Source organism: Trichosurus vulpecula, chromosome 3 (assembly GCF_011100635.1).
Source record: "Trichosurus vulpecula isolate mTriVul1 chromosome 3, mTriVul1.pri, whole genome shotgun sequence".
NCBI classification, from domain to species: domain Eukaryota; kingdom Metazoa; phylum Chordata; class Mammalia; order Diprotodontia; family Phalangeridae; genus Trichosurus; species Trichosurus vulpecula.
The window spans coordinates 305,280,697-305,308,600 of record NC_050575.1 but is presented as its reverse complement, the minus strand read 5'-3'; the positions used below and the strand labels follow the sequence as shown (position 1 = coordinate 305,308,600).

The 27,904-nt window shown below is 41.4% G+C and overlaps 1 protein-coding gene across 1 annotated transcript in view; it reads left to right on the top strand.

Annotated features, from left to right (window-relative positions):
• The first annotated feature begins 7,058 nt into the window (after positions 1-7,058).
• TACC1 (transforming acidic coiled-coil containing protein 1) overlaps positions 7,059-27,904 on the top strand; it is a 169,419-nt gene continuing 148,573 nt past the window's right edge. Inside the window, exon 1 of the mRNA XM_036750883.1 lies at positions 7,059-7,116. The gene's annotated coding sequence lies outside the window, so the exon portion shown is untranslated. The remainder of the gene's footprint in view (positions 7,117-27,904) is intronic.

Sequence of the window (27,904 nt, the reverse complement as noted above, 5' to 3'; positions counted from 1 at the left end):
TAGGCTAGCCAATACCTAAACAAGAATCCCTTCTGACAAATAAACTCCATCTTTTGCTTGAGGACTTCCAGTAATGGTGTCCAAGTAGACCATTCCTCTCTCAGAGAGCTCTAATTAGTAGGAAATTGTTCCTTAGATTGAGCTAAAGTGGGCTTCCTTGTTATTTTCCCCGAATGGTCCTCATTCTCTCCTCTGTGGTCAAGCAGAGCAAGTCTAGGCAATGTGGCATAATTTGGATTTGGAGTCATAAGTCTCAGATTCGACCAATTCCGCTTTGGCATGCTCTCCTGTGCCCTCACTATCCTGGATGCCCTCCTCTGGACATACTGCAATGCACAGGTATCCATCCTAACGTGTGCTGCCACAGACCATCACAATATTCCAGGTAGGTTTTGATCAGGGCAGAGGAGAATAAGACTTTTGGGGAGGCAGACCTAGAGGAATCAGTGAAAAGAACAGATTTGGAGTCAGAGGGTCTGGTTTTGCCACTTACTGTGTAACCTTGGACAAGTCACTTAACCACTTTGGGCCTCAGTTTCCTCATCTGTAAAATAAGTTCCCTTCCATGTCCAAATCTATGACCCTTTAATGTCTCTCATTCTGGATAAAATATGTGCGTCTCTTAAAGTAGCCTAAATTAATTTTTTTTTTTGGCTGCAACATCACATTCACTGCTAACTCGTTTAAAGCTAAATAAAGCTTTGGGTGACCTAAAGTATACCTTTCTCCTACGGCCATGTACCAAAATATTTCTGACTTTTTTTTCCTGGACTGAGAATTTTCTTTTTTGTATATAAAAGAAAAACCAAACCCTTAAAAGCAAATGATTCTATTTTGACTATCTTTTCAACCAGAAACAATTTTTTTTGGAATCTGGATTTTTTCAAGTACCTTTTCACCTGCATACTCAAGAAAATGTGGTGCCTCTATATCCCATAGGAGAATTTAGAGATGGAAAGTGCCTTAGAGGTTATCTCATTCTACTTCTGTATTTTACAAAGGATGAAATGGAGACTCAGAAAACAGAAGTGATTTGGCTATGATCATACAAGTGGGATTCAGATTCAAGTCCTCTGACCACAAATCTGTGGTGTGCTGGAGCCAGCTCAGGGACCAGGAAAGCCAAATTGTTAAATCTCTAATGTGAGCATTGACACCTCTAAAATCAGCAAAGCTACAAATTAGGATTTAATTTATTGTTTTCTAGACTTAAGAAAGTGATAGAGAAAATGTTAATAATGCAAATTAAACTGCATGCAATATTTTGGTGGCAGGAGAAGAGCTAGTTGTTAAACATTTACCAGCACCCTTGATCTAAATCTACTGCCCTTTCCAGAACATCAGGATGAGGCACAGGCAAAATTGCCAAGCACTGGAACTTGTTTTTCATTAGCCCCAAGACTGGCCCTTCTTTGCTCTTGTTTCCCTTCAGTGATTCTGTTGGCTTTAATGTTCTGTTCTTAACTGAACCTGATAGAAAAAGTCTCTATTTTTTACAACTGAAAGTTTTATTCAAAATTTAACATGGACATAAAATTTATGGGATGTAGCCAAAGTGGTACTTAGGGGGCAACTAGGTGGCGCAGTGAGTAGAGCACGGGCTCTGGAGTCAGGAGGACCTGAGTTCAAATCCAGCCTCAGACACTTGACCCACTTACTAGCTATGTGACCTTGGGCAAGTCACTTAACCCTAATTGCCCTGCCAAAAACCAAAAAAAAAAAATTATCCAAAGCAGTACTTAGGTGGAAACTTGTATCTCTACATGATTACATCAATAAAATAGAAAATGAGCAGATTAATGAATTGGGCATGCAACTAAAAATAATGAGACAAAGAACAAATCCCCAATTAAATAGTAAATTGAAAGTCCTGAAAATCAAAGCAGAGGTTAATAAAATTGAAAGAAAGAAAGCCGGTGAATTAATAAATAAAACTAGGAGCTTGTTTTATGAAAAAACAAAAACAAAATAAACCATTGGTTAACTTGATTTAAAAAAAAAAAGAAAACCAAATCACTAGTATCAAAAATGAAACACTTTTATTCATCAGCAGTGAAAAGGAAATTAAAGCAATTATTAGCAACTATTTTGCCCAATCATATGCCCATAAATCTAACAATGTAAATCAAATGAAAGAATATTTACAAAAATATAAATTGCCCAGATTAATAGAATAAGAAATAGAATATTTAAATAATCCAATCTTAGAAAAAGAAAATTAACAAGCCATAAATGAGCTCCCTAAGAAAAAATCCCTAGGACCAGATGGATTCACAAGTGAATTCTACCAAATATTTAAGGAACAATTAATTCCAAATACTATGTAAGCTATTTGGAGAAAATGGACAAAGGAGTGCTGCCAAATTCCATTTGCAACATAAGTATCATGCTGACACCTAAACCAGGAAGACCAAAAACAGAGAAAGAAAATTATACACCAGTTACCCTAATGAATATTGATGCAAAACTTTTAAATAAAATGCTAGCAGGGAGATTACAGGAATACATCACAAAGATCATACACTATGATCAGATGAGACTTATACCAGGTGTTTCAATATTAGAAAAACTATCAACATGATTGACCACATCAATAACAAAAACAACAAAAATCATATGATTACCCCAATAGATGTAAAAAAGAACTTTTGACAAAATGCAACACTCAAAAAAAAACAACACTAGAAAGCATGGGTAAAATAGAGCTTTCCTTAAAATGATAAATAGTATCTTTCTAAAACCATCATAATCTATAATGAGGATAATTTAGAAGCATTCCCAATGAGATCAGGGGTGAAGCAATGATGCCCATTGTCACCACTATAATTTAATACTGTACTAGAAATGCTAGCTATAGTAATAAAAGAAGAAAAAGAAATTAAAGGAATTAGAATAGGCAATAAGGTAATAAAACTATTACTCTTTGCAGGTGATATCATGACATACCTAGAGAATCAATTAAAAAACTAGTTGAAATAATTAACAACTTCATCAAAGTTGCAGGATATAAAATAAACCCAGATAAATAATCATCATTTCTATATATTACCAACAAATCCCAGCAGGAAGAGATAAAAAGAGAAATTCCATTTAAAATAACTGCAAACAATGTGAAATACTTGGAAGTCTACCTGCCAAGGCAAACCCAGGAACTATATGAACACAATTACAAAACACTTTTCACACAAATAAAGTCAGATCTAAACAACTGGAAAAATATTAATTGCTCATGGGTAGGCTGAGCCAATATAATAAAAATGACAATTCTACCTAAATTAATATATTTATTCAGTGCCATACCAACAAAACTACCAAAAAAGTGTTTTATAGAGCTAGAAAAAATAATAACAAAATTCATCTGGAAGAACAAAAAGTGAATAATATCAAGAGAATCAATGAAAAGAAAATGTGAAGGAAGGTGGCCCAGAAGTACCATATCTTAAACCTTATTACAAAGTGATAGTCATCAAAACAATCTGGTATTAAGAAATAGAGTGGTGGATCTGTGGCATAAACTAGGTACACAACACACAGTAGTAAATAACCATAGTAATCTAGTGTTTGGTAAACACAAAGATCCAAGCTTTTGGGGCAAAAATTGCTGGGAAAACTGGAAATAAGTTGGGCAGAAACTCAGTATAGACCAACATTTCACACCATATATCAAGACAAGGTCAAAATAGATATATGATTTAAACATAAAGGGTGATATCATAAGCAAATTAGGGGAATATAAAATATTTTACCTGTCAGATCTAAGGATAAGGGAAGAACATATGACTAAACAAGAAACAGAAATCATTATGGGATACAAAATGGATAATTTTTATTGCATCAAATTAAAAAGGTTTTGCGCAAACAAAACCAATGCAGGCAAGATAGAAGAAAAGCAGAAAACTGGAAAAAAAATTACAGCAAGTTTCTTTGATAAAGGCTCCATTTCTCAAATATATGGAGAACTGAGTCAAATGTATAAGAATACAAGTCGTTCTCCAATTGATTAACGGTCAAAAGGTATGAACAGGCAGTTTTCAGAAGAAGAAACCAAAGCTATCGATAGTCATGAAAAAATGCTCTCAATCACTATTGACTAGAGAAATGCAAATTAAAATGACTCTGCGGTATCACCTCATACCCTTCAGACTGGGTAATATGACAGAAAAGGAAAATGACAAATGTTGGAGGGGATATGGAAAAATTGGGACACTAATACATTGTTGGTAGATTTATAAACTGATTCAACTATTCTGGAGAATAATTTGGAACTTTTCCCAAAGGGCTATAAAACTATGTATACCTATTGACCCAGCAATACCACTACTGGGTCTGTATCCCAAAGAGACTTTAAAAAAAAAAGGAAAAAGATCTATATGCACAAAAAATTTATAGCAGCTCTTTTTGTGGTGGTTAAGAATGGGAAATTGAGGGCACTTCCATCAATTGGAGAATGGCTAAACAAGTTGTGATATATGATTGTGATGGAATACTGTATTGTGCTATAAGAAGTGACAAGCATGATGGTTTTAGAAAAACCTTGGAAGACTTGCATGAATTGATGCAAAGTGAAGTGAGCAAACCAGGAGAACACTGTATATAGTAACAGAGATATTATATGATGATCAACTGTAATTGACTTAGAGATTCTCAGCAATACAATGATCTAGACAATTCTAAAGGACTTAGGATGAAAAATGTTATCCACCTCCAGAGGAAGAACTGATGAAATCTGAATGCAGATCAAAGCCTACTTGTTTTTTGTATAACTTTCTTTATTTTTCTTGTTGGGTTTTTTGGGGGTATGTGTTTTCTTTTGCAACATAAGTAATACGAAAATATATTTTGCATGACTGCACATATATAATCTATATCAAGTTACTTGCCTTCCCAAAGAGGGGGAAAGGGAGTGAAGGAAGGAGAGAATTTGGAACTCAAAATTTTAAAAAAATAATAATGTTAAAAATTGTTATTACGTGTGTGAGGTAAATAAAATGTGAAGACTTCACAGGGAAGATACATATATATATATATATATATATATATATATACTAAAAAATGTTTAAAAATCAAGAAATAGGGAAGTGGAAAATTCTGAGGCCATGAGGGTCTGACGGCTCAGCCTCTGAGAAAGTTTACCCTGAAACTTTCTGTTCTTTCTTCTGGTTCTGGTTTAAAGATTTGCTCAGTAAGAATAGGGTCACTATGATCTGCTTTCCTTTACTGTAAAAGTACTGTAAGAGAATGGAGAGGGTCTCCCCCTCCCCTTAGCCTATTCTCCTTCTTTAGATTTATAGATGTCACCTCAGCTGTAATCATTAACTAAGGGAATGGGAATTGGAGTTTCTGTGCCTCAATTTCCCAGTTCTTTGTCTAGCTTTTGTGCTCAGATTGTAAGCCCACCTCCCAGCCAATGATGAGAAGGGTCAGAGGTGGGCAGGAATTCTCTTGTGTTAGGTATAATTATGGGTGCCTTGTCCCGTGTAAAGCGCCTCCCTTGCTGGATTTGTTCTAGCGGGGGATGCCCAATTCTCGAGAATTGAATAAAATTTATTTCTGTCCCTGAGATGGCTCCTTATTATAAATTTAATTGGTGATGATCTTTCATCCCACACACATGTAATTTTTTAAAATAGAATATCAAATATGAAAAAACCTAATATGACAGTAACACTACCACTAATGATAACACTAACAACAACAATAACAGTCCTACAGATAGTTTATTTACCTGGTATAATAAGATCACAGAGTTAAGATCTGAAAGGACCGTGTAGTCTGGTCTCTAGAAGCTCCACTAGTCCAACATTCCTACTTTACAAATGAACGACTATTTACAGAGTAATACCTTGATTTCAATGCTTAAATTACCATAACAATGCTTCAATAGTTCCCTCTAAGTCTTTGTCTATTCATTCTCCTCTAGAGAGACTTTTATTCATACTAAGATGTAAGTGATTGATAACAACTATAACCCTCCCACAAGTATTTTCCTGGGTTTCAAGTTAAAAAGATGAAACTCGGGGCAACTAGATGGTGCAGTGAGTAGAGCACTGGCCCTGGAGTCAGGAGGACCTGAGTTCAAATGCCGCCTCAGGTACTTGACACATGTACTAGCTGTGTGACCTTGGGTAAGTCACTTAACCCTAATTGCCCTGCCCCCCCCCTCAAAAAGATGAAACTCTAGCAACAATATTGGGCATGTAGCTGGTAGAAAATTTGGGGTGGGGGGTAACATATAGCTTTCTTAACTCCCCCAAAGTTATTCAGAATAAATGTTTTCTACACTGCGTACTTAAAATTCAGGCTCTGATTCCATAGTATTTTAGTCTTTTAGGAGGACATGGCACCAAGAATTCAAACTAGGAGAGTTTTACTCTTACTTCCAAACACAGGCCACTCCCCAAAATAAGTCTGTGGTGCATCTGGGTGCACAAATCCCAAAGCAAGGTGAAAATCTGTACTATTTGTTCTGTCCCCAAACTATCTATGTCTCTTGTCCTTTCGCTCTCACCTATCTCTAAGCAGCTCTGTCACCTCTCCCCAAACTGCCACTTGGCCCCAAACTCTTTGTCTTGTCTCCAAACTGCTGCTTATCCCCACAACTGTCCCAAATTCTCTCCCCTCATTCCAAAAGTCTGTCTCTTCTCCCCAAACTCTGTCAACTGTCCTCAAAGCAGCTCTCAGCTCTCTCTAGGTTTCACAGTCCTGGAAGAGAAACAAGTAAACCTCGTTTTTTGGTCTCACCTACAGTTAAAAGGGTTTTTTGAAAGGGTTCAAGGAGGCACTGACAGGAATAAGAAACAGACACAATACTGAGCCATCTCCCCTGGGAGAGTGAGAATAAAATACCCCGAGGCAAGGGGGCAGGCCTTGCTATGTCCATTGCTCAGCAGGGGCTGTCCTTGGATATGGAACTTTCCACGCCATGACTTTCTGGCTAATTATTACCATCTGCTTCATTTTGGGCAGCAGACCCTTTCCAGGGGCGGCTTGTGAGTTAATTTGCTGGAGATGCAAGAGGAATGCAACCAGTTATGTGTGACCAGCTGCTTGTAGCCCACACATTTTCCTAAGAAGAAGCAAGGGTGCTGCTGTTCGGATTGCTACCTGGACTTCTGAGTAAGTAGATTTTCTAAGCAACTTTCTTCCACACTTCTCTGATCTAATGCTCCAGGCCTCTACTCTGGTTTTCCAGTCTCACTTTCTGTTCTCTGGCATGCCTGGGAGAACAGTCAGTTCCTTTCCTCTGGACAGGCTAACCAGCATGCACTGCACGCTTCTCCTGTAGAGCTGCAAGCCAGAGCTACGTAATATGGAGAGGGAGGCCCGCGGTGTGATTCAGTCAACGAACAGCAATTTATTGCTGTAAGCAGATTTCAGCCTCATCCTGATGAAGCATTTTCTGGTCTTATGAATGATAAACAAACATTTCAGGGACACTTTCCAACTCAAAGAAACAAAAGGCCGTTCAGGTTGTAGGATCATAGATCTAGAACTGAAAGAAAATCTAGCGGCCATAAGGTATATTACAGGTACATGGTTATACTGTCTAGGGATTAGTGGGAGGAAATGAAAATTTTCAGGTAAGTGACACTCTGGTAAAAAAAAAAAAAAGGAGCAAGTAGGACAGACACTGAAGGATTTCCTGGATGCAACTGTCCTGGGGCCAATGGTTTGGAATTCCCTGCTCTTGTTGAAAGCAACACCCAGACTCTGGAGATCGTAAGTTTTAAGTGGTCTCTTCAGCATGCACAGACAAAAGAGTACTAGAATTTTGAGTCAAAGACTTCGAATTCCAGCTTGCTATCTGTGTGACCCCCGAGGAGGACGTTTAACCTCCTGGGCTTTAGTGTCCTAGAAGGTGCCTAGATGGTCATCAGCTATAATTCTATGGTTCTCTGACTCAATGACCTTATCAATCTCTGTCTGGCAATGTGATTGCTTTTTGCCAGTCCCATAATTAAACCACGTTGGTTTGCCAACAACTTTTCACCAAGAGCCCATGAGAAAAGCACTGTGGGAGACAGGATGGTGGTATAGGGAACAGGATTGCTTTGTGAGAAATTATCAAAAAAGCAACAGGAGAATACAGTGCAAGGATCGTCTTTAAGTGTTTGAAGAGTTGGCACCTGCAGGGGGATTAGATTGTTCCACTTGACCCCAGAGAGCAGAACTAGAAACAAAAGTTAGACATTCTTGAGGAGGATTTTGACTCAATCTAAAGAAAAACTCAGGGCAGCTAGGTGGTGCAGTGAGTAGAGCACCAGCCCTAGAGTCAGGAGGACCTGAATTCAAACCCAGCCTCAGATACTTGACACACTAACAGCTGTGTGACTTTGGGCAAGTCACTTAACCCCAATTGCCCTGCCTTCCCTCCAAATAAAAAAAAATACTTAAAAAAAAAAAGAAAAACTCCCTAATAATTAAAACAACCCAAAACTAAAGTGGGCTATCTTGGTAGGTAGTGAGTTCTCCATTGTTGGAACTCTTCAAGCTGAGTATGAGGAATGTCGTAGGGAGGATTTCTTTTTAGGTACAGGTTACACTAAATGACCTCAGTGGTCCCTCTGAACTCTGATAATCTGTGATTCTGTGGCTGGATTCTTGCCTCCAAAAACAGAATCACAGAATTCTGGAGATGCAAAGGATATGCCCACCCAATGACTCATCAGAGGTCATACGGTGAGTTAAAGGGACAACCAGGACTAGAATCATGGGGTCGTAACTGGAGGAGATGTTAGAGATCATTTAGTCCAGTCCCCTCATATTTTACAGATGAGAAAACTGAGGCACAGAGAGGCAAAGGGAGTTGTCATGGTCACACATATTTCTAGTCCTATGCTCTTTACACTGTACCAGGCTCTTTGTGATGCTAGATTCCTAATATGAATAGTTTAAGCCAAGGCTTATCTAATGGCTTGTGATAGACCACAGGCATTGGCATTGTGGCAGGTCATAATCATGACACCAGCAGAGAAACATTGTGAAGAAATGTGGGTTGAATGATGAGACAGATGGTTAAGTGGATTCCCAACTCATTGAACATTACCCAAAGAATGTCTACAGATCTCCTGCCTCTCTGAATCACAAAAGCAGATAATAATAATAATAATTGGAGAAGGAAACGGCAAACTGCTTCAGCATCTTTGCCAAGAAAACACCACAGATGGTATTGGTGCTATGGTCCATGGGGTCATGAAGAGTCAGGCAGGACTGAGTGACTGACTGAACAGCAAAAATACCACTACTCACAGGAGTTCACTTTTCTATAGGACTTTGTGCCGTACAGAGTACTTTTCTCAAAGTAGAACTATCCTGCTTGGGTAGTGGTTCAGGTGTTATTTCCAAGTATTATTCAATAGATGAGGAAGCTGAGGCAGTTACTTGGTGCAGTGGTTAGAAGTGCTGAGCTTGGTATTAGGAAGACACTCAACTAGCTGTGTGACCCTGAGCAAGTCACCTAGCCTCTCTCAGCCTCAGTTTCCTGACCTGTAAAATGGGGATAATAATAGCGCTTAACTCACAGGGAAAGAGTCTGGAAGGAGATAACATATGTACGGTGCTTTGCAAACCTCCAAATGCTACATAAATGTTGGCTAGTAAATAATAAAACCGAAGGAACTGGGAATGTTTAACTTCTAGCATTTGGCCTAGCAGATTCAGCATCACTCTTTAACCATTTGAAGAATTGTCTTGTAGAAGAGGAAGCTGACTTACTTAGTGTAGCTATCTAAGTCAGAGCATCACAGAGCAGAAGATGGTCCACACAGGAGAGGAGTAAATAAATGCCAAGGGATATAGATATAAAAGTAAGGATCAATGCTGAGTACTTTGGGTGGGATGTGGCTGGAAGGCCTGAATGTGAGTGAGAATGAGCCAGCTTTGGCAGAACAGATTCAATATTCATTCGACTTGGAACCAAGAGACTTGGATTTGAGTGCTGGGCTTGGCTACTTATTAGCCCTGCAACCTTGGATGAGTTGCAACCCCTTGATAAGTCTGTTTCCCTATCTGTAAAATGGATTTTTTTATACTTGTGATTTCATTGGTTATGGGAATCTCCCATTGAGGAACCTCTTCCACAGTAGACTGGCACCTATGTGGCAACTTATAGTCCTAGAGGTACAACAATGAATAGAGTGCCTGGCCTGGAGTCAGGAAGACTCATCTTCCAGAGTTCAAATCCAACCTCACTAACTGTGTTACCCTGGGCAAGTCACTCAGTCCTCTTTCCTTATTTGTAAAATAAGCAGGAGAAGGAAATGGCAAACTACTCCTGTATCTACGCCAAGAAAACTCCAAATGGGGTCACAAAGAGTCGTATGTGACTGAAACACCAAAAAGGATGAACAATAACATCGAGTCTTAGAGAGTTGCCAGGGGCACCCAAAGGTCAAGTGACTTGCCCAGGGGCACACAGCCAGTGTATATCAGAGGTGAAACTTGAACCCAGCTGTCCCTGACTCACTAGGAAGTTCTCTAGCCACAACTCCACCATGCCACTCCAATAGAGAGAAATACATCAATAACTGACTTTTATGTAGTGCTGCATGTGAGAGCACTTGCCACGGTCACATAGTTAATAAGTGACCAAGCTGAAGAAACCAGGATTCCTTCCAAGCTATGTGACCCTGGGTGAGTCATTTAACTTTTAACTGTCCCAGACAACCTTCTAAGACCATAAATTGCAGAGAAGGTGCTGATCTACATATGGAGAAGTACCTCACCTGAAGCTCTCCCTTTACTGATGAAATAACAGGTCCAGGTTTAAAAAAAAACCAAAAAGTCATCCAAAGTGCCTCCAAATTGGGACAAGGGTGGGGCGGGGTGGGGGGGGGGTGGTGCAGGGGACGAGGCGGGGAAAGCAGCACTTACGCAGATATGGATGACACTGAGCAATTGTTGCCAAAGCAGCCTTTGGCTTGGGTTTCCACTCCATTAGACCTGTCATTTTCCAATCCCATGAATCACATCTTGCTCCCACAGCCTCATGGGCTAATGCAGAGTCATCATTCCATCGTGGGCCCTGGCCTGTTTGCAGAGTGGCTGAACTATTCCAGCCTACTGGGGTCAGGACTACGCTATTTATTCTGTTCTGCCCACTCTTGGTGTTGCTTTTGTTCAAAAGTCCTCTTCTTAAGGTCAGATGCTTGTTTTAGCTAGAAGCAGTGTTCCTGTGACTTGGCAGGACTTTCTGGCTCCCACAAAGCTAAGATAAATAACTACCGTCCCTCCCTGTCCTCTGAGTACAGCCTAGAATACCAAACAATAAAGAATTTTTTACCTTGACTTTCCTTACACATTTGATTTAAAATATGCTTCCTTCTGATCTTTTAAACTCAACATGTCCAAAACCGAACCGATTATCTTTGCTGTTGTTCAGTCGTTTTCAGTCGTGTCTGATTCTTTGGGATTTTCTTGGCCAAGATACTGGAATGATTTGCCATTTCCTTCCCCAGCTCATTATACAGAAGAGGAAACTGAGGCAAATAAGGTTAAGTGACTTACCTAGGGTCACACAGCTAATAAGTGTCTGAAGCCAGATTTGAACTCAGGAAGATAAGTCTTCCTGACCCTTGGCCTGGCACTCTATCTAACCATACTAGCTGCCCCTTCATTACACCCCCCCCCAAAAAAGTTCTTCCATCTTCCTAGCTTCTCTGCCAAAGACATCGCCACCCTCTTAGTCATCCAGGCTCACAACCTAGCTGCTCTTCTTAACATCCAGTTTCTCTCACCCCCAAAACGCACATGGAGTCCCAGAAACAGGGAATGATTTTCTCAATGTTACACACACAAACAGCAATATAATATAAAGTTCATATAATAGATATGACCCCTGGGGTTTGAATCCTAGCCCTTCCATCCTTTTGAATTTAGCTGATCACTGTGCTCAAGGAATATATGATACGATGGAAAAAGCACTGTATCTGAAGTCAGAGGATCTCCCCTGCCATCTCCAGGACCTTGGGCAAATGACTGAACCTCTCTGGGTCTCAGTTTCCTTATCTGTACAATTAAGAGTATGGACTGGATGACCTCTGTGGTCACTTCCAACAATAAATCCTATGATTCTCTGACTCTGGGGACTTGGTTTCCTTACCTATAAAATAAAGAAATTAAACTGAAAGATCTCTAAGATCTTTACCAGATCTAAAATCCTATGATCCTAACTACTGGGTGATTTCAAGAGGCAACATGAAGCAGTGACCAGGGAGTCAGAAAGACATGGGTTAGACATCACTCCTGACAATTATTAACAGAGTAATCATGAGCAAGTTACCTTCCAAGAACCCCAGTTTCTCCATCTGTAAAATGGGTATGATATTCGTAATGCCTACCTCACAATGTTGTTATGAGGCTCAAAAAACACAAGGCAGCTAGGCGGCCCAGTGGATAGAAAACATGACCTGGGAACAGGAAGCCCTGAGTTCGAATCTGGCCTCAAGACACTTAATAGCTGGGCAAGCCATTTAACCTGTAAAATGAGAAAAATATGACCACAGTCCTGGCACTTAGTAGGTGCTATACTAACGCTTATTCCTTTCCTTTCAACTCTTGATTATCTCCCATTTATCTCTGTTCCTATCTTATTTATAGAGTTGTTTACATGTTCTCTTCACCCTGCTCCTCCAGGGCAGGTATAATTTTTGGTTTTCTTTGTATCCCTAGCACTTAGTACAGTGCCTGACGCATAGAAGGTGCTTAATAAAATGTCTGTTTATCACTTGACTAGCTCTGCTGAATTTCAGAATCCCTACACACAATTATATTGGCCCAAGACAATGACAATAATTTTTATGTTCCTGATTCTATTTTTAAATGTACATGTTGTTTAAAATTAAGGAACACTCTCCCTGCCCCCCCCAATTTAAGAATTTCTTATGAAAGCAGGCCCAAAGTTCCTGCCAGGCCAGAGGCAGTCCAGGTCTGCTTTTCTTGGGAGTCAGGAACCTCTTGTATTAGTGGGTGGAGAGCAATGAATTTGGAGGGTAAGGACAAGGAGTGTTCTGGGAGGGCTGTTTTCCTCTTTGGCTCTGAAAGTAGGAGACACCCATGTTAAATAAACTGAGTCTCTTCCAGGTCACCAGGTAAATAAAAGCCATTTTAATTTGTTTTGTTGTTACTGTTTTAAAGAAACAGAAGTAGCCAGTATTTGAAGCAGGTATCTGTAGTCACAGAGTCCTGAAAGTTTGAGTTATGGGCAAATTCCATTCTGACAATGAATGGCCAATGAATGGTGTGAAAAAAAAATTTTTTTACATTTAATAGTATTTTATTTTTGTAAGATTTTGAATTTTAAATTTTTCTCCCTCCCTTCCCTCCCTCCCCCAAGAAGGAAGCAATCTGATATAGATTATACATGTACAATCATGTTAAACATATGAAAAGAAATTTTAATCGATAACTTAAATGAAAAGCCTACAAAGGCCAACCTATCACTGAACCACTATGTAGGAATAAAAGTAACAAGAAAGTGAATTATCGAAGTAAATATCTTGTTCTCCTTCTCCTCCCAGGGAATACACATTCATATTCTGGTCAAAGTGTTCACTTCAGCTGCCCCAGAGGAGGAGTGGTAGGCCCCCATATCTCAGATGCCCTCTGGGCAGGAGCTGATGTTCTTGACCACCCTCTTCCCCTGGTCTCACTCCTCCTCAAGTTCCCATGACACAGCTCTCTCCAGTCCTCCTCCCACCCATCAGATCTCAGTGTCCTTTGCTGGATCACTATCCACCCATGTCCCACATGCTTAGGTGTGGGTTCACTCCAGGACTCTGTCCTGCCCTCTTCTACTCTGTCTCTGCTCTCTTCCTTTCTTTGATCTTCTCCATTCCCATGGGTTCAGTTGTCTCTACTCAGACAACTCTCCCTTTTACACGTCCAGCACTCAAGTCTCTTCTAAACTATAGTCCTGTATCACCAACTATTGGGCATCTCTATCTGGAAGCCCCAAAGGAATTCCAAAACTGAACTCATTCTTTCCCCCCCATCCTGACATCCCCCCCGAAAAAAACATCAATTTTCCAAATTTTCCTATTTCTGTTGAGAGTACCATTATCCTTGCAGTCTCTCGGTTCTTAGTCTTGTAATCATCCTTGATTCTTCACTCTCCCTTACCTTTCATAACTAATTAGTTGACAAGTTCAGTGGATTTGGCCTCCACACTCTCTCTCCCATCTATCCCCTTGTCTCCTTTTATACAACTCTGACTCTAGTTCATCCTTCTTGCCTAGACTATTGGCCTAGCTTCATTAGTCTCCCTACCTCTGGTCTTTCTCCTCTCTTGTCCTCTTTTTCTTTTTTTTTTTAAGGGCATTAGATCTGTGATTTCACTGATATTGACTGAGGAAATTACTTCCACCAAAGCAGAACAGCAATGCTCTGCAACTTATAGAGAGCTGCCCAGGGACATCAAGAGATTAAGTGACTTACCCAGGGTCTTGAAGTCTGTGTCAATGTCAGAACCTGAATCCAGGTCTTCCTGACTGATGCCAGCTCTCTATTCACCAGGCTAGGCTGCTTCTAAATACAATCTATTTTTCACATGATTGTCAAATTCCCAAAGCACTGATCTGAACATGTCACTCCCCTCCTCAAGAAGTTTCAGTGGCTCCCTATTATCTCTAGGACAAAATTTTTTTTCAGTGGTTATAGATCTCTTCCATGAGGCTCTGTAATGTTTTAGGACTTAATACAATGAGCATAATGTCATCTACAAACAGGAACGTCTGGATTTTGTCACCATACACAGAAATTCCCTCTCCAACTTGATAACAATAATGATGATGACGACAGCTAGCATTTATATAGCCCCTACTACATGCCAGGCACTGTGCTAAAGGTTTTATAAATATTATCTCATTTGATCCTCACTACAACCCTAGGAGGTAGGTGCTATTATTATCTCCAGTTTACAGTTGGGGAAACTGAGGCAGACAGAGGTCACAGAGCTAGTGTCAGAGGTCACATTTGAACTCCTGACTCCAGGCCCAGAACTCTATCCTCACTACCAATTCCAGCTCAGGACTGGATCTGCTGCATGGTTAATGAACACCTTTTATGAGCGTACTTCTTTATGTTTTATGTCTTACTTAAGACAGCATTTTGTTCTACCATATCAACTGCTTTAAAAAAAAATCAGAGGGTCATTGAACAAAGTTGTCTCTGTTGTTAGGGGCAGCTAGGTGGTGTCCTGGAAAAAATGCCAACCCTGGAATCAGGAAGACTCATCTTCTTGAGTTCAAATCCAGCCTCAGACACAACACTTACTAGCTGTGTGACCCTGGGCAAGTCACTTAATCTTGTTTGCCTCAGTTTCATCATTTATGTAAGGAGCGGAAGAAGGAAATGGCAAATCACTCCAGTATCTTTGCCCAGAAAACCCCAAATTGGGTCACAAGAGTCTGAAAGGATCGAACAATCTCTGTTATTCTACCTCCAACCACTAGGGGGAGTGTGTGAGCAATAGCAAAAGCTCTCTAGCTGAAAGCAATAGCCGCTTGCCAACCCTTGTTAAAAATTCATGCATCTCTCTAAATTACTCCACTTCTACTGAGGCCAGGCTTTCAGCAAGGCTGCTGCAGGCCCACCACAAAGTATCCTCAGGCGAAAAGTAGCTGCTTTCTTCATAGCTCAGTTTTCTTAGCACCGTTTTTTCCCTCACATTAGATTCATCCAAAAGAAAAAAAAAAGCTAATGTCAAGGGCTTGAATAATCACCAATATGTTGCTAATAAGTTACATGGAGTCCCTCTTGTTCTCTAATTGGCTCTAAGGAAAATTATCAACTGTCTCTTTAAGGATTTTAGTTTTCACCACCACCACTGCGTTCTTACTCCACACAACCAATAAGCAAACAGTTCCAATGATATCCATCAAGCTTTTATAATAACAGTTTAGATAGCACAGAAATTGAAAGTAAGCCATTAAAGTATGACTTGCCTGAAAACCAACTGTAGGAACTGAAAGGAGACAAAGTTGTCTTTTTTCCTCTCCAGGCCTTCTCCCCTGAATCAGATGGGGGCAAGGGAAAAGCAGAAAGTAAAGGATTTTTTGGTAAATGGAAAAATGGTTTTCCCTCATGAGAGGGTTGGAGGAAGGAAAATTGAAGGAGGGGGTGTTATGAGACTGGTAATTCCCAGTAGCCTCGGGGCTAGTTTGTTGCTGCCTTACTTCTGATGGGTTTTGCTTGGTTGCTAATTTACCCGACTCAAATTGAGATTTTGAATGGTCTATACACCTTTCCCCAATCTGCTTCCCTCTAAGCCTTGGGTCTATAGCTTCCTTGAAAGCTCAAGGGAGGACCACCCACTAAGACCCTGTTTCCTGCTCTAATAATCAAGATGCAGTCCTGGTAGTCACTCCTTCCTCAGAGGTTCCTTAGGCAAAGTGGAGACTCCTCATATCCTTTTTAGAAGTCAGTTCAATGTCAAGAACAAAACTGCTGAAGCACGGGGAATTCTGGGTAGTCTGCCTGACTATAGGTGGATACCTGGCCCATCAAGTTTCCATGGTAACTACTAGAGATAACATATTATTCAAGGAGTCTTGAATAATTTTAATACACGGATAAGAGACACCTTGTTGGAAGAGAGGCTTTAAGGTAGCATTTTGGTCTACTGAATAACTGCTTTAAAAAAAACTAATGATAAGTCCTAGATGCGCCTATAGAACAGGGGTTCTTAACCTGGGGTCCACTCTAGGTGTTCATGAAATTAGATGGAAAAAATACAGTTTTATTTTAACATAATTGCCTTCCTTTGTAATCCTACGTATTGTTTTTTATGCATTGAAAAACATTATTGGGAAAGAGGTACACAGGCTTTGCCAGATTGACAAAGGAGTAAGAGACACAAAAAAAAGATTAAGAACTTCTCATATAGAGGAAGTAGAAATGGCCCTAAAGGGAATAAATATGGAAAGAATAGATGAATGAGATTAAGTGTGCATAGAGGAGATCTAGGCTGGAGGTGACCTAATTTTGAGGGCATTGATGGATTGACTCACAAGGTATCTGAAAGAGGGGAAGACACTAAATTCATGGAAAAAAGTCCTGGACCTTATTAATATTGGGAACAAAAGAGTGACCTAGAAAAAAACAACAACCATCAACCTTTATGCCTACTTCCTCAAGTTTTATGAGAATCACAAGGGCATCCTCAGTAAGGGCATTAGTAGGGATCAGACAGCAGTATTTTTGCAAGTGACATTCTGTACTAGTCCATATCTCTATTATTACACAAATGAATGAAAGATGTAGTACATACAAAATTCCCACTGTGACTTGTATGTAGTAAGTGCATAATAATTGCTTGTTCAATCAAATTGAATTGAAAATGGTCCAGGGGCAGCTAGGTGGCATAGTGAGTAGAGCACTGGCCCTGAAATCAGGAGGACATGAGTTCAAATCCAACCTCAGACACTTGACCCACTTACTAGCTGCGTAACCTTGGGCAAGTCACTTAGCCCGAATTGCCTCACCTTTCCCCCTCCCCCTTGAAAAAAAGAAAATGATCCAGTGGATTTTTTTTCTTTTTTCTGCTTTTTGCAAATGTTAGTAACATTATCTCAAAATACGGAAGTCAAAAGAAGCTGGATCATATTTTTCTGAAAGTAGTTCAGCTGTCCCAAGGTGGCATTCTTCAAAATGAAGGTTTAGTGGATGGATTATCAGAGGAAATTTAAAGCTTAGCCCCAAGCAGAAGATACTTGGCATAGACAATTGAATTAAAGCGCAGGCTTGTGCATTTTACTTGATTCCAATTCCTCCCAGTCCCGTGGGTTACAAGGCCAGAGGATAAAATCAAAGGATTGCCAGAGCTGGAAAGGACCTACCTTTGAAAGCATCTCATCTGATTCCTCCAATTATATAAATAAGGAAACTAAGTACCAGGGATTATCCTTAGCTGCTAGAACAGTCTTCCTTCTGACTAAATTGTAAAGGAAGCAAGAGCAGAACGTGAAGGGAAAACCTTTTATTTAGATGGCAGATGGCTTACTAAGTATTTACTGATCAACTGAGTGATCGATTAGACCTTTGGGGTGTGGTAGGATGGTTTTCATTAGAATCCTCCTTTTTCTCACTGAAATAACAGAAGGGTAAAGATTTGGATTGACTATTAAAAGAGGAAGATGTTATATAGGTCTGACTTTTAGCATCTTTCCATAGTGGTGTCTGATAGAACCAAAACCAATGTATGAGGTAGAATCAGAGCAATGGTCAGAGACTTCATTTCCCCAGAACCAGAGACTGGTTTGCATCCTTAGGGAGGGTCAAGGACCTGAGCAAAGCATATTGAATGGGTGCTCTCTTCTCATTTTTATACAAGTGACATCAGACAAACATCAAAGAAAATGTTAAAGGAGAAAAGAAGTTGAAATGCAGGCTGAGGAGTGTTCGGTAAAGTTTGAATTCAATCAAAGGGCCTGTACTTGGGGACCTAGAGGGCCACATGTGCTAGAGGCCACAGGTTCCCCACCCCTGGCATGGGGGATGGGATGAAAGGGACATAGTTATCAATTATTCTTAGCATCCAAAAACTTAGAATTAGATCTTTGAGATCATTTAGTTTGAACCCTTATTTTACATATAGCAAGTATATTCTGGCTCACTGTCCCAGAGTCAGATGAGCTGCACCTGTCCTTCAGGATGTTAGAGGTACCTTGAAGATTTTAGAGTGTCTCTTCTTTAATCCCATAATCCCCACCCCAGACCAACTGTATTTTAGGTGCCAGTGACTAGAGCCCCAGTTCCATTTGACCATGTTAACATCAATCAGTTCTTATAAAGAGATATTTACTTTGAAGATATAGCAAGAACAAAGGGACACACATTTCTCTCCAATATCTCCGCAGCACCTGCTGCTTTCCCTTATCTCACTTTGGTCTCTAGGTAGAGTGGGCTCAAGCTTAGCTTGGGTTTTACTTATCATTGGTCCTACCAACTTCATACCCAAATGTGGCATGGCTACCAGAGAAGTCTTTGTCTTAGCTACTGTTGGGCTGAGTCCCAAAGGTCATTTTTGAAGGTAACTATTACAGGAGCCATCAAATGCTGGGCTATCTGCAAAACCTGGATGCTACAATGCCAAAATCTCTAATTTTTTCACCTAAAAATAGAAAATAACAAGGACCTATTTCCAGAAGGTCATGTGGTTTGCAGCCTTAGTGGCCATTGACCAAAACACTCCTAATTCTGGCTATGCAGCCAATCAAAAAGGCATCTTCTAACCATGTGGTCAGAAGATTAGAACCAGCTGCACAATGTCTCTGCGTGCTCCATAGTCTCTCAAAGACATTTCCATTGAACAACATCGTCACTCTCTTTAGAGCAGGCACTTTAGCCTCTCCATGTGGGCAGATTCCTTTGGAAATGTTCTGCGCACATGCCAGTTTCTGCAGGGGATGAATGGAAGAAACCAAGGTCCGGAAAAGTTAAATGACTTGTCTAAGGTCACAGATTAAAACAACATTAGTGAAATCACAAATCTTTAGAAATATAATTTTGTACTCAATTAAATCCAGGAGATCTGATTCCAAATCTAATATTCTTTCCACTGTAGCACACTACTATAGGTTCAGCAGCCAGTCAATAAACATTTATTAGGTACCTATAATGTGCCAGCTACTGTGCTAAGTGCTAGGAAGACAAAGGCAAAAAACAGTCCCCTTTCTAAAGGAGTGGCCAGGAGGCAAAAATGAGGAGGGAAAGAATTCTAGACACGGTGGGGGCGGACCAGGAGATGAATTGTCTTGTTCAAGGAACAGCAAAGAGGCCAGTGTAACTGGATTGCAGAGTAGTGGAGAGGAGTCAGGTGTGAGAAGGCTACAAGAGTGAGGGGCAGGAGAGGTTGCGATAGGTTTTAAAAACCAGACAAATTTTTAAAAATTTGATCCTAGAGGTGATAGAAAGCCACTGAAGTTTATTGGTAGGGAGTGATGTAGTCAGAGATCTGTCTTTTAGGAAGATCACTTTGACCGTGTCGACCTGAAAGTTTGGTTAAAGGAGGCAAACAAGCTAGGTGATATGTAAATTCATATTGTTTATTCCTTTAAAGCTAGAGAAGCTAGCAAACTTGTATGTACAAGGAGTCAGAGCTCAAGTTCTGACTATCTGAACAAAAGAATAAGAAGGCTTAAATACATTTTAGAACACTCCCAACTCAGCATGTCTGTCACTCAAATTTATGATCTCCATATATGTTTAACCATGGTACGAGAAAAGGACTTTTCTTAACAGAATATGTTGTAAATACAATAAGATAAGAGAGTTGACAAACTGTCAATTGAAATTATGATCCAGGACATCTGTATTTTCTTTACCATTAACATACCATAACATAGTAAATGCCCATAAAATATTAAGATAAGAAAAAGTCACATTATTCAAGATAGTGTCTCGGGTTAAGGGTCTCATCCTTAATGGCCACAGACAGAGGAAAAGAATGCTCTTAAGTCAGCTCCATCTGGCCTTGTTGACATAGGAAGAGGTGTTCTCTGGGTTTACTCAGAGAACAAAGAAGCTGTTAGGTCCAGGGTCTTCTTCTGGTTGATTAGTTCAGGCTCTGGCGCTTATTGAAGTTATTAAATTGATATTAAATAATTATCAACAGCTGAATGGAGGACAGAGTGAGGAGAGATTTATATCTAGGAGACCAACAAGCAGATTATTGCAATAGTCCAGGTATGAGATGATAAGGGCCTGAAACAGAATGATGAATGTCAGAGGAGAAAGGGAGGCACCTACTCCTCCCCAAGGATAGTATTTGGAGCTAGAAGGGTCATAGGCTCACGAGGACCTCAGAAATACTCTAGTCCAACCCCTTCATTTTACAGATGAGGAACTGAGACCTAAAGAGATAGAATGACTTGCTCTATTAACAGTTAAGTGGAAGATCCAAAAATCCCATCCTGGGTCATTTGACTCTCCTAATCCAGCATTTCTTCCACTATCATATACTGACTCCATTGCCTGGTTGCAAAGGCCCCACCAAAGCATAAGGTATGGGTATAAAATTGATCCAGTCTCTCCCTTTCCCAGCTGTTCTGATCAGAATAGCACCTGAGCTTCTACAAAGGGGGCTGAAAGGAGGCAAATTCTCAATCTGAGGAGCCAAGCAGCCCTTTTCCTTAATGCTACCAAGCCTCCATTACATGCAAAATGTTGTTCAGTCATGTCCAATTCTTCATGACCCCTTCTGGAGTGCTTTGCCATTTCTGCCTCTAGCTCATTTTACAGATAAGGAAACTGAAGCAAACAGGGTTAAGTGACTTGCCCAGGGTCACAGAGCTAGTTAGTGTCTGAGGCCACATTTGAACTCAGGAAGATGAGATCAGATGGAGCCCTCTATGCACTGTGCCATCTAGCTGGGGGCTGGGTTTTTTGGATGGTGACTGTGAGAAACAGGAGTCCCTAGTAACAGAGGCATTCTGCAGCTGCCCGACAGCAGCAGAGTTCTTGAGCCAAGCTGGAAACCGCATGATTGTGCTGAAAGATGCCGGTGGCAGCCCACAGACGATGGCAGTGACCAGCAGCCAGGATAAAGGCAGTGAATGCCAAAACAAAGGGAAAGCAGATCCAGGAGCGAAGTCCAACTCTCATTTTACAGCTGGGGGAACTAAAGCCCAATGAAGTGACTTTCTCCAGACCAAAAAGGAATGAAATGAGAAAACCTAGATTAGAACTCAGTCTTCCGACCCTTAATGCAGGGACTCGTTGCACCGTATCACATCGCTCTAGGCTTAGCCTCTGGTAGCCTACCTAGCACCAGCTGCAGACGGATTACCTTCTAGCCCTTCTGAGTCTACAAGGGGCGGGATAGAAGAGCCCAACATCCTTCTCGAACTTGAGCAAGCATCATTGACCTGCCGAGCCCAGAAAGCACCCCTTCTTCCCCCCGAGGGAGATCTGATTTTCCAGCTGCGCCTTCCACTCCTTGTCCTCGGTTACGTTTGAGGAGGAAAGGGGAAAACAGAACAACTGCGCGGGCTTTGCTCCACCCGCTGGATGAGGGGGTATGCTGTGAAGCAACGCAGCTGTGAGGTGTTGAGTAGCTGAGTCCCGGACTTCGTGTTCGAATCTCTTCCCTGCTATTTACTGCCTGTGTGATCGTGAGCAAGTCACTTCAGCTGTGTGGCCCTTAGTTTTATCTGTCAAATGAGATAGTCAAGCTAGATAATTTCTAAGGTCCATTCCAGCTTTTAATTCAGGGATTCTTAACTTTTGGGAGAGAGTATCATGGACACTCCCCCCGCCCCAAATCTGGTAAAGCCTATGGATCTCTTCAGAACAGTGTTTTTAAATAATTGAAGGAAACGCTAAATTTCAGCCAGAGGTTAGTGAAAATAAAGATATAAATTTTTTTGTCCATCCAAGTTCTCTGAAATCTATTCGTGACCCCAGCAGGCTAATAACTCCCACGTCAATACTATATGTTTTCTATCATGACCACCCTCCCCAGCCGCCACATCACCCCCTCTGTTTAGTGGACTGGTTATCGCTTCGCTTCTCTGGGCATTCACTCCCGCCTTGGGTGATCTAGGCTTGGGGCGACTGAACGCTACAACTGGCGAAGTTGGCAGCGGTTCAGGCCATCTCCCGCCCACCAGACAATGCAGTTGCCCCGCAGCGAGGCAGCCAGAAGGTCCTGGGAGCCTTTCACTGGGGTTGGGGCAGGGCTCAGGACCCTGAGGAACGGCTGCCCCCTCCCACTCTCCCACCCTCTGCTCCACCCCCTCTTCCTCCCTCTAGTCTCCAGTCCCGCCTGCTGCAGGGCTAGACGAGGGGCCGAGCGGGAACCAACTTCGCACTAAGTTAAGAAAAGATGGGAGGCTCCTTCTCCCAGAACCCGAAAGACGCGGCTGGGGAGAAGCCCCAGAGACCCAGGGAGCCTGTGTGAGTCGGAATACCCTTTCTGTTTCCCGGAGCTTAGGGAGAGTCCGCCTCGTTCTGGGGCCCCGAGGGGGAAGGAAGGTGGCCAGGGCTGGTTCCCGAGGAGCCAGGCAGCGCCGGGACGTGCCCAGCTGCTGCAGCTGCAGCTGCCGCCGCCCCGCCCTCGCTGGGCGTCCGTCTATCGGTCCATCCGTTGGTCAGTGCTTCCAGCCTAGCTTAGGCACTCAGCAGCTCCCGGGGCCCCTGGAGCCACCGGCTCACTCTGGGGGTGAGGCTGGAGGGGAGACCTGGCGGGGTCTCAGTGCTGGTGGTTTTTTGGTGTCCTGCTGGTGTGGTGGGACGGCTACATATGAACTACCCTGGCAGGTCAAACTGAGCTGTAGTATGTGTGTGTTTGTCTGGGGGCGGGGGGGGGGGGGGGGGGCAGGTACCTTGCCCTTCGAAGAGGAGGCACAATGCTTCTAAACCCTAAATAGTCTGTGATAACCATATTTCATTATAAACTTTAGACCCTGATGGAGACCTGAGTTGAAGAAACTGAGGCAAACTAGAGCTGGTTTCCAAAATAGGACTCCAAATTTCAAATTCTTTTGACAACTGCACCATGCTTCCTTCCCTTGTGCAAAAGGCACTTTAATATACAATTATCCACTCCAATCCAACAATTATTTATTAACCACCTACTATATACTTATGATATTACTTTACTTTAATACAACCTGGAGAAGGATAAAGGGGAAGAAATAGTTTCTGACTTTGGTTTTGCTACCCCCCACCACCCCCCAGTTTTCTGGAATCCTATAGCTTCCAAGGGAGTAAAATCATGTTTTCCCTTGATTTGGAGGTACAGGTGACAGGGTTTTGAGGATTGACTTTGTTGCTTTCTACCTGTATGACTTTGGACAAGGGGCTTGACTTCTTTGAACTCAGTTTCTTCATCTATAAAATGAGAAGTTAGGTGGCACAGTGGATAGAGTGCCAGGCCTGGAGTCGAGAAGACTCATCTTCCTGAGTTCAAAACTGGTCTCAGACACTATCCAGTTGTGTGACCCCTGGCAAGTCACTTAACCCTATTTGCCTCAGTTTCCTCATCTGTAAAATGAGCTGGAGAAAGAAATGGCAAACCATCCAGCATCTTTGCCAAGAAAACCTCAAATGGGAGCACAGTGAGTAGAGCACCGGCCCTAGAGTCAGGAGGACCTGAGTTCAAATGCGGCCTCAGACACTTGACCCACCAGCTGTGTGACCTTGGGCAAGTCACTTAACCCCAACTTCCCTGCCTCCCCATCCAAAAACAAAAACAAAACAAGAAAACCTCAGGTGGGGTCACCAAGAGTTGGATACCACTGAACAATAACAATATTTTCCTTACCTCCCTGTGGTTATGAGGATCAGTTTCTCATATGCAGGTTTTACTGCACTAAGACTTTTTGAGCACCCTGCATATTGAGAAAAGCAGTATATAAATATGAGCCATTGTTATTTTACAAAGGATAATTTAAAAGAAGTGACTAGAAAGTAGTGACTGTGTGGTTTGGTGAATAGAATGTTGGAATGAGTTTCAGGAACATCTGAGCTGCTGGAGGTAGTTTCCACACAGGTCTTCAACATGATGACCTTTGACTAGAAAAGGAATATAGGGAAGAAGGTTTTCCTAACTATTAAAGCACCAGAAAATATAATGGACTTGCCAAGGAGATCAAGGAGTGGTGAGTTCTCCATCACCAGAGGCACTATAGGTATTGTAGAGTGGATTCATGCTTTGCTTAAAAGTTGAACGAGATGCATGTCTGAGAACTCCCGAAATTCTGTTTTGTTCAATCGTTTTTCAGTCGTGTTGGATCCTTTGTGACCTCATTTGGGGTTTTCTTAGCAAAAATACTAGCGTTGTTTGCCATTGCCTTCTCCAGCTGATTTTACTGATGAGGAAACTGAGGCAAACAGGGTTAAGTGATTCACACAGCTAGTAAATGTCTGAGGCAGAATTTGAACTTAGGAAGATGAGTCTTCCTGATTCCAGGCAGAGCACTCAATCTACTGTGCCACCCTATCTAATTGCCCCAAATTGTGACTCCAGGCCCTTGGACACCTAGATGCCCTAAGTTCTGCTAATGTGGTCTTAACGATGAGATGAGAAGGCCCTTGCTTGGCTTGCAGAGTTGGTGCTATTAAGTTAGGCAGTCTAGAAGAACTCCTGATGATTACAGTTTAATTCTCTCAGGAGATGAGTATTGTTTTGTAGCCGTTCCATTTTGAGAGGGAACATGATGTGGATTTATTAGCAATGATTTCAGTAACCCCAAAAGCCAAAATTCAAACTGACTTTGCATAAATGAGGTGGTGTGGTAGAGAGAAAAGCCCAGTGACCTTGGAGTCAGCAGAGGCCTGTGTTCAGCTTCCCTTACTCTGCCACTCTTTCTGACCTTCAGAGCCCTCATATGTAAAAGAGGCATAATAACTCCCATATGCCTACCTCCTAGAGTTGTTGCAAGGATCAAATGAGGTAATATAAAACACTAAGCAAACCTTGAGGCATTACATAAATGTCAGCTTATTATTATCTAGTAAGCAGTCTAGCCTGAAAATGCCTTCTCACCCTCGTGGAGAGAAAGATACTAGGAAACACCCATAAGAAAAAAAGTTGACTTAATTAGGCTTTTAATTTTTAGGATAAGTTAGAATTGTTTTGAGGGTTTTAGGTAGGTTTGGGTTTTTGGGTGACATTCACTTCCTTAGTGCTCTTCAATTTGATTCCACAAGTGGCTCCTACAAACATTTCGATGAGAAAATTTTATGGGCCCTAAAGTAATGGGTTCATGTCAAACTCATGACTTTGCAATGCAACATATTTTGAGAGAGGGAGAGAAACTGCACTATCACAAGTGGACAGCCTGTGTTGTGGTGGAGAGACTCATAATTATCTTTTCTAAGGAAAGTTTCCTTAAGATTCATATGCTATTGATGTGGAATTTTGAATGAGTTTTGAATACACTCCATGACCAAAACTCATTTCTGGAAGTTAAAAAATAAAACATCACTTTAGGATTTAGAGCTGGGAAGGACTTTAAGGATCATCTGGGTCTTTCGACTTACAGTTCTATTGCTTTTTACAAATTGCCTCTGGGTGTGTCACTTTTGACATTATGCTACTTTCTTTTGGGGAAACAGCCTTGCTTGTTTGCTCTTTGTAAATAAGGGCAGGGTTTATTGTGTATCTTGAAGCCTATTGAATTAATTCAGTGAGATCATGTTCTCACTACAGAGCTCCAGAAATAGACACACTGCTGTCATCTCTGGAGTTTCTCAGTTTGGTGAATTTGGTGATTAATTACAAAATCTGTTCTTCAGCATCTTGGTGGTAGATTTGAGATCATCCTCCCTCATATGGTTCTGAAAACCCCCTTCTCAAAAGAGCACACATCTAGCCTCAGGAATGATGAATATAAAACCCCAAAGTGGGTCTCTTTAACTTAACAAACATTTATAAGCATCTGCTGTGTGCAGGGCTCTATGCCAGCCAATAGGGATACAGAGCTGAAAACCTCTGGTTCCCTGGGCAACTTACATTCCACCTTCAGTGAACATTTGTTAAGTGGCTATTATGTGCCAGGCACTGTGTTAAGTGTCAGAACCACAAAAAAGGCAAAAGGCAGTGCCTGCCCTTGAGGAGTGCACAGTCTGGTGGGAAAGACAACATGTAAACAACTGTGTAAAAACAAGACAATATACAAGATAATTTGGGAGAAGTCTCAGAAGGAAGGCATTGTTGAGGAGTATGGGATGTACACATATAAATATAAGCAAGGGAAGGATTACTATATGGCTGCAGACTACTTCAGTGCACTCTACTTTCTGGCCAAATTGCCCCCATTTAATATCTTTCGCGTGTTCCATCTCCTGTGCCTTTGCATCGACTGCCCCCTTCCACACCTGGAATGTACTCTTTCCTCACTGTGCTACTTAGAATCTCTGATGTCCTGGAAAACTCTTTCTGCTGGTTCTGAGATTACCTTGGTTGTACTTTGTGCATTTTGTATCTGCTTGCATATGTACATATTGTTTCTCCTAGCAGAATGTAAGCTTCTTAAGTACAAGGATTGTTTCACTTTTGTCTTGATATCCTCAGCACCTAGGACAGTAGGACAGTGCCTAGCACATAGTAGGTGCTTATTAAGTACTTTTTGTTTGATTGAAGTACTTTAGAAAGATTTGAGGGGAGGGAGGGAGGGAGACAGAGAGAGAGAGAAGTAATACGAGCCAGGAATGGGGAAGTAAGGTATTTGTATCTGAGCATAACTTTTGAGGGAAGATAAAGATTCTGAACTGCAGAGTTGAGAAAGTACGTCTCAGGTGTAATGGAACACTTATGTGAATATAGGGAAGCAGAAGATGGGATATTGAGTTTGGGGAACCAGTAGTTCAAGTAACCTCAGTTGACTTGATAGGCAAATTGAGCTGGAACGTGAGGTGCGTAAAGAGTGGCAATATGAAATAAGGCTAAAAGGATAGATAAGTTGGAGCTAATTTGTGGAGGGCCTTGAATGCCAGGCTACATATTAATGTTTTACCTCAGAGACAGTAGGGAGCCAAAGAAGTTTTTGAGCGCTAGAGTGACATGATCAGGCCTGTGCTTTTGGAAGAACATTTTGGCAGCTCTTTAGAAGATAGATTGAAGAAAGAGATTGGACACAGGAAGTTGAAGCATGAAGTTTTTTCACTATATAGTCCAAATAAGGTGGGATGATGAGTGCCAAAACTAGGGTTGAGAGGAGATTCAAGGGGTTAGGTGTGAGAACAAGCTCTTGGGGAAGTATATTGTCAAAACCCAAGAAAAAGAGTTGAAAGACACCTCAGAGATCCACTAACCTCTCCTATATGTGAGCATGAATTCACTTTATAACATTCCCCAACATGCGGTCACAAGACTCTGCTTGAAGATTTCCATTGGGTCTCCAATGTGTCTGCTTGAGGAAGGTGGTGCCTTGACTCAGGTAGCAGTTACAGCAATGCCTGA